This window comes from Marmota flaviventris, chromosome 10, assembly GCF_047511675.1.
Source record: "Marmota flaviventris isolate mMarFla1 chromosome 10, mMarFla1.hap1, whole genome shotgun sequence".
NCBI lineage: Eukaryota > Metazoa > Chordata > Mammalia > Rodentia > Sciuridae > Marmota > Marmota flaviventris.
This window is the reverse complement of record NC_092507.1, coordinates 73164503-73172173: the sequence shown is the minus strand read 5'-3', so window position 1 is coordinate 73172173 and position 7671 is coordinate 73164503.

Here is a 7671-nt window from a genome sequence, read left to right as displayed (position 1 = left end):
TGTCTCAAATGCTTGGCTGCCTCTCAAAGAGCTTTTGATTTGGAGAAGGGATAGGACAGGGCGTTCCCAGTCAGCCTTATCAGTACCAGACAGTACTTAGACTGCAGCCTCAATTGAGTGTGTGCCCTTTTGTGAAACCTTTAAAAGGCTGGGTCTGCTTACAGAGCCATTTACTGTGGGGTCCCACAAGTCACCTTCCAGGGATGACAGAGCATCTCTTTAAGTGCATGTCAGTCAGTAAGCAGTAGTCTTTCATTCTTAACCATTTCTAACCCAAGAAATACTATCTCTGTGAATTGGATGGTCAGAAGCGGCTACTTAGAGGAATCCATTCATTTTTTTAAATAAATTCAGGCTTTCTCAAAAGGTTTCCACATCTGAACCACAGCACACAGAAATGTATTTGAGCGACTTGCTCAATCCTTCCAAACATGGTAGACAGCTAGTGCCATTCTTGATGCATACAAAAGCAGTTCATTTGTACAGTAAGGGATGGGGCATTAGGACTTTTCTTTTATGGAACTCCAGTTCACTTATTCAATATATCATTGAGTGTCTACTATATTCCAGGCATTCTAATAGCGAATGGTTATACAGTAGAGAACAAATGAAGTCCTGCCTTTATGGAGCTGGAATTCAGGTTCAGGATAAGTATAAACAATATACATCATATTCCTGGGTCTTAAGGAAGACATGGGATCTGCAGAGTGGAAGGGAGAGGCTATTTAGCATGGTATGGGAAGGCCAGGTCATATGGAAATAGATCAGGAAACTGGCAGCTTTCTGCTCCTTCCCAAAATGAGAGGGGCTAAAGGGCAGGTGCTCCTCAACTCTGACCTCTGAGCCTCATGACACCTAAGTACATGCCTTTTTGTCTATGGGGTCATGGTCAGGGACAGTCCTGGAGTCAGGTGTCACTGAGAATGGGCTGGGAATTTGTTGATAAAGTTAGGGATCTTGGCCCACTGGAAGGGTAGATACTTACCCACAAGGTATGATATAGGACACTAAAGGGATCCTTTGGCCCACAGATTCTTTTTTCTGAGAGCTTGTTAAAGCACCCCCAACACCACCTTTATCTACTCCTTTGGCTTGAGGCACAAGTTCCCAAACTTTCTTTTTATGGCACAATTAGTGTCTCAATACTTTTTCTCATGGATCTTCTAAGCCAAAAGGGATATCTAATAGTTGTGTTTATTAAGTAGGTAAGTCCAAATAACTTAATAGTAGTAATTTGTGCACAATCTGACAGATGTCTCTGTGTTTCCCCTGAAAATTTTAAAATATCCCATGGTGCCCCTGTGAGTTCACGGTGGAGTGTGTGGCATATGTTTGTCATCGTGGGCTCAAGGCATAGAAAGTGCTATTAAGCTATAAATGGTCCTTAACAGGGATAACTCATTATCAGCCCTGAATGCCAGATGCATCCATCTGGTCTGCTGGAGTGAGGGCTGAGCTTAAAGAGATGGGACATTAAGTTTTGATGGAGGGAAAAGAGAGAAAGGGCAGGTTATAAAGTGCTATAGGAGTCAGAGACCTGTCATGGGAAAAGACTGCCTTTCAGGAGGAGACAGAGGAAGGCAGTGAGCCCTTGTGGGAGTCCTCAATGCCACAGGAAGTGAAGGAAGGAAGGTAATGATGGTGTGGCTACAGGTTATGTACCCCTTAGAGGCTCTGCAGCCCCAAATATATTTGCAGTCAAGTGAGAGTCTCTGCAGTGTGGGAGGCCACATTGAAGGGCTTGCTCACAACTTCAGTGGATTGGCACTTGGGTGTCTGAAAGTCCCAAACATGTCCCCATTCTTTGCCCCTCCTTTTCCACCTCCTCTGTGTATTTCCAGGACAGGTAGGAAAGACAACCCCTGGCATCCCATTCACTTTGTTTCTGTAAACATTGACCAGATTCTACCCTGAGACAGGTGCTCAGGTGCTAAGGATAAGTGAAGAAGTTTATAAGCTTGGAGTCCCAACACCTACCTAGAAGTTCTTTAGATCCTTCTTCTCCTTCCCTCTTGGCTGGGGGATATTCAGGTTTATCAGACTTTAGGGAAATATGGATGTTTTCATTGACTCTGTTCCACCTACTGTCTTTGTACTTTGACAATTTCCTTTCTCTGACCCAATACATAAGGAGAGACTGAGTGAGAACTATCAAATTTCAAAAATTCTAAAATGATAACGATTACAAGGTACATCCAATATTTATATATCTTTAAGGAAGAAAAAATTATGCCAAATGTAAGATATCCTTGATTTTGAGGTTTATCTTTTGAAATGTTAAAATATAAAAGACAAGGTGTGTCTTAAAATGGATAAATACGGTGACACTGAGTAAACATCTATTATGATTAGGCATTTGGCTAGGCACCATTTATGTTCTCTCAGTTAACCCCTACTTTCTGCACCTACCTTGGTGATCAATCTCTGCACCACAAAGACATATTCAAGGGGCTGGGGATGTGGCTCAAGCAGTAGCACGCTCGCCTGGCATGCGTGCGGCCCGGGTTCGATACTCGGCACCACATACAAACAAAGATGTTGTGTCCACCGAAAACTAAAAAATAAATATTAAAAATTCTCTCTCTCTCTCTTTAAAAAAATATTCAAAATTTTGCTCTATGGTAGATTAATCTCTTAGTTTAGGTTTCTCCAAAGCAAATCCTAAGTCAAGGACTTATAGAGGAATATAGTTATATGTGAGGTGATCCCAGGAAGCAGGTGTGAAGGAACAGGGAGGGAGAAGGCAAAGTTAATGGAGTGTGCATCGCAGGGGTCACTGTCTTAGGCTACAGAGGCTCAACTCTGCAGCAACCATTAAAGCCTAGAAGATGGCTTCCAGGACAGTCTATCTAGAGGATGGAAGGTTGAGGTGTTTGTCCAATGGCTGCCATGCTCCTTTGGTTGAGAGTTGTCCCTGGGGCTTTATTTCTTCTTCCTGGCCATACCTGCATGTGGGATGAGTGGGATTCTTCAGTTTTGTAGAAAATCCTGATATAGAAGAACAAGCAGGGTAGCTTGAGGGGAGACACTCTTACAGTAGACACTATGATTGATTGAGGGGATGTGATGCAGGGCAACAAGAGCATCTGCCATTTCCGTGAGAAAACACAGTGGGTCTGAGACTTCTGTTTGTGCTTGGGTGGTTTTGAGACCCATTTCTATTACTTGCCTAACTTACTAGCTGGATGAATCAGGGAACTTGGATTCCCACGTTTTTGTCTTGGCTTTGTGTGGTCTTGGGCAGGGCCCTTCACTTCCCAGGGCCTTGGCTTTCTCTGGTTGAGTGTTGGAGGTGGACTACACAAATTCTGAGCATCTCCTTAGTCAAGATCTTGACCCTTGACCCCACCTTCTATTGAGCTATTATACCAAATTTGAGTTTTGGCATCAAGCACCTTGGTACCCACTTTCTTCCGTTTTAAAATAGCTCCTCAAAGCCCACATGAGTGGAAAGAGTCTAGATTGGCGTTCAGACTGGTTCTTCTGACTACTTCAAATAACCCTGTTTCACTCTAAAACACATAAATCCAATTTTCTTCTTTCTTTAATCCTTTTATTCACTGAAGATAATTTTGTAGAGTGGCTACCATGTGTCAGGCTCCACACTAGACTAGACTTTGGTGTGTAGCAGCAAACAAAAGGAGAAATTCCTATTCTTTTGGAATTTACATTTTCATGCAGAAGGACAAAGAACAAACAAATAGTTAAGTACTGAGGGGAGATAGGTGCTGTGAAGGAGAACAGAGCAGGGAAAGGAAATCGGAAGTGGTGGGTGCCATTTTCTACAGGATGCAGGCTAGTGGCCAGAGGTCTTTGCCCACACCATTCATTACTGTGGTAGATGTCTGAATGCCAACCTCTGTAACTTTTCTTTTCTCACAGCTGAAGGACCTTCCTTAATCTGTTCCCCATACCCTCCATTTCTGGGTCTTGTGCCATAGACTGTTTTCCAAAGATGACTTAACAATATCTCCTCCTCCACTTGCTCTTGTGACTGTGATACTCCTCTGATCAATAGGAGAGGTCTGTGTTCTCTCACTTTGAATCTGAGTGGGCTTGTGACATTATGGAAATGTTATGTGGCTTCCTAAGCTGAGTTACAAAAGGTGATACAGCAAGCAAGGACTTGAACAGGTATTTGCATACTTATGTTCGTAGCAGCATTATTCACAATAGTCAAGAGGTAGAAGTAACCCAAATGTCCATTGCCAGATGAGAGGATAAAGAAAATGTGGTATATATACAATGGAATATTACATAGCCTTAAAAAAGGAGATAACTGTCATATGCTGCAGCATGGATGAACCTTGGGTACATTGTTCTCTGTGAAGTGGATCAGTCAGATGTGTGATTCCACTTTTGTGAGGTATCTGAAGTAGTCAAATTCATAGAAATAAAAAATAGAATGATGATTTCCAGAGGCTTGGGGTAGGGAGAAATGGGAATTGTTGTTTAATGTAGATAGAGTTTCATTTTTGTGAGATGAAAAAGTTCTGGATATTGATGAATATATGAATACATTCTGTATTACAGAACTGTATACTTAACAATGGTTAATATAGAAAGTTCTATTATGTCTTTTTTTTACTACAATTATTTTTAAAAAGGTGATACCACTTCTGCTTTGTTGATGTTAAACTTGAACTAGAGTCCTGAACCACCACAGAGGGGTTCTAGTTGTCCTGAGGTCACTTCCTTACTAAAAGGAAGCCCAAACTTGCCTGTGCTGAGGGGTAAGTGGTCCTGAGGCTGTATCAATAGATATCTGGCTGGCTCCCAGCTTCTCCAGTCACCCCCCGACTGCAACCTCATCACAGACCTTGAAACAACTGCCCAGCCAAGCTCTTCCCAAGTCTCTGATTCACAGAAACCTTAAGAACTAATAGAGGAATCATTCTTTTAAACCACTAAATATTGGCATAATTTGTCATGCAGCAACAGCTAACTAGACATCTGGCCTCATTTTCTTAGGTCAAGTCTAACCATAGACAGGAGTTTAGTTCTAGCCTACCATTCTGCAGTGGCTGGGAGTCTAGCCCTGTAGATTCAAGCTCTTTGGGGACAGAGCTCTATGTTGTTACTGTAGTAATTACAGCCTTACCCCCAGTAAATATTTCATTCTATAAATATTTGCTGAATGCCTATCATAAACTAGAGACTGTGCTAGAACAAATGAAGTCTGAGCTGTGCCCCTTGCTCTGATAAAGGAGATCAATGAAGTTATGGCTCAAAAGAAAGAAAGAACTGGTGTGTTTGGAAAGAACACAGAAACATAATTTAGATGGGAGTAGAGTTGGGGCAGGAGCCTCTGAGTAAGTAACATTTAAGTTCAGGTTGGAAGAATAAGAAGGTCTCAGCACTGGAAAGAATATTTGAGGTCAAAGGAACAGTAGCCAGAAAGAACTTGCTAGGTGTAACCTACCTGATAAATGTGTGCCTGCACTTTACCCAAACTGTAGGTGTGGTCCAGGTGTGCTCCACTGGTTTCTAATTCTGTTTCAACTAGTGCTACTAGGGCAAGCTCTTCTCGTGGAGCTGGTGAAGTGTGAAAGGCAAGCCTTTTGTGCTTTAACATGCCTGCTGTTAGAGTTTGGATATGGTCCATGTGCTGGAAGCTCAATTTCCAGTGTAATGGTTTTGAAAGGTGGTGAAACCTTTAAGAAATGGGATTTTAGGAAGTGATCAGGTCATGGCTGCTCTTTGGGATGGTCTTTCAGAGGATTAGGCCTCCAAAGAGTGAATTAGTTTCTGCAAGGGCAGGTTATAAAAGAGCAACCTGGCCTCTGCCAGGTCTATTTCTTTCTTACCATGGCTTCATTCTATTGTACATTCTTTTACCATGGGATGCTACTTACCAGTGGTAGCTCCTCACTGGAAGCTGACACGGGTATCATGCTCTTGGATCTCCAGAACTGCGAGCTAAATAAACCTCTTTTCTTTATGAAGTAACCAATCTCAGGCATCCTGTTATAGCAATACAAAATGGACTGACACCTACTAACATCCCACTGGACAAGACAGATCACATGGTTAACCCACCATCAATGGGAACAGGAGGGGGCCCTCTTTCATGGAGATAAGTATATGCCTACTTTTTGGGAATAATTTCTACATCTGTTGAATATCCCATATCCTCTACTATCACTACTATTGCCTAAATGCTCATGTTTTATCTATCCTATTGCATTTGTAGAAAGATGTACTGACTCCAACTGGACTATTCCCCCAGCATTGCTAGCTGGGTGGTGGGGCCCCCTCACCTGTCGTCTCCAACTATGCATATCATCCCATGCCAATGTCTTGTTGATTATCCATCCTGCTCATCTGCCCCATTCTGCAGTGCCTAATGGCCCGTGCTGGCTGTGCTTGCCTTTGACAAGAAAATCTGATGAAAATGAAAGGCGCTGGCAAAAATCATGGAGATAAATTCAAATAGAATCATCTCGGCTGATTAAAACGCTGAAGAAGAATTGAACTGGAGCTGGGTAATAAAACTCACTTATCTTATAGGGATGCCATGAAAATTAGCTAGCCAGTGTTCATGGTTTGTACACAAGAGAACATTTGTTATCGATTTACATACAATGTCTCTGCTGTGTCTTCCAAAAGCCTCTTCAGCTAATGTATAACAGGAAATGGTGAAATCAAATGTTAAGTTTAGTACCCATCCATCCTGCCTTGTCTTTTCTTTTTTTTTATTTTGGCCAATCAAAGAATAACATCGGGGTGGCAAAGACAGCAATGCTTCCCTTGGTAGTGGGATGGAAACAAAGAGAGCTGACTCTGGACTTGGACATTTCAAAGAATTGCAGTTTAGGTCGTAAAACACCATTGCATTCATAAAGTGTGGTTCATTAGGTTTTTGATGAAAACTTCAAGGGGCATCCATTTCCCCCCCTCTGTTCTCACCCCAATCCCCCCATCACCATTAGAGACCATTTCAGAGTAAATTATGGCCTGTTCTCAGGCCTGAGTGTTCAGGGCCAGCTTCACTTGGCTGCCTTTTCCCTCCTGCCGGTTGTGTTTCTCCATTTCACAGCTTCTTAGCTCTAACCTCTGAGGGTGAAAAAGTGGAATTGAGGAGGAGGGACTAGAGCCCATTCATTATGCCTCTTATTGGTGGCTGGGGAAAGGACTGCAGGAAAGCAGGCTGCAATTTTTGCTTCCGTTAACAGAGGTGAAGGAGGAGGTCCTGCTGCTGCCATGAACATTACATCAAAGTTTAGATGCAGACCCCTCTTCCTTGTAATCTTGCCTTAGCATTGTCAGTTACAACGGGCTTTTTGGTGGGTTTTGGCTGTTTCCAGAGTCAAATGATGTGGTGTAATGATAATGGGCATCCCAAGAAGACAAGCATTGGATGGGTGCCAGGTACCAAGCAAATCCCTTCAGGCAAATTATCGAATCCCCACAAAGACTGTACAGGTGAGAATTGTGATGGTCCTTATTTTACTGAGAAGTTAACTTGCCCCAGATCATGCTTCAGAGCAGCAGTCGAAACTGTGGAGGAAGGAGCAACTTCTTTTTTCTCTAGTACAATCAGCTCCCAGCTACCCCCAGATCCTTTCCTTTCTTCTGACCCCTTCCTCTTCTGGAGGCACAGAAGATCCTATGGATGTCCCCCTTCCCACTCTTCCCCACCTTTGTGGAGGGATCTCCGGGTTCCCATCA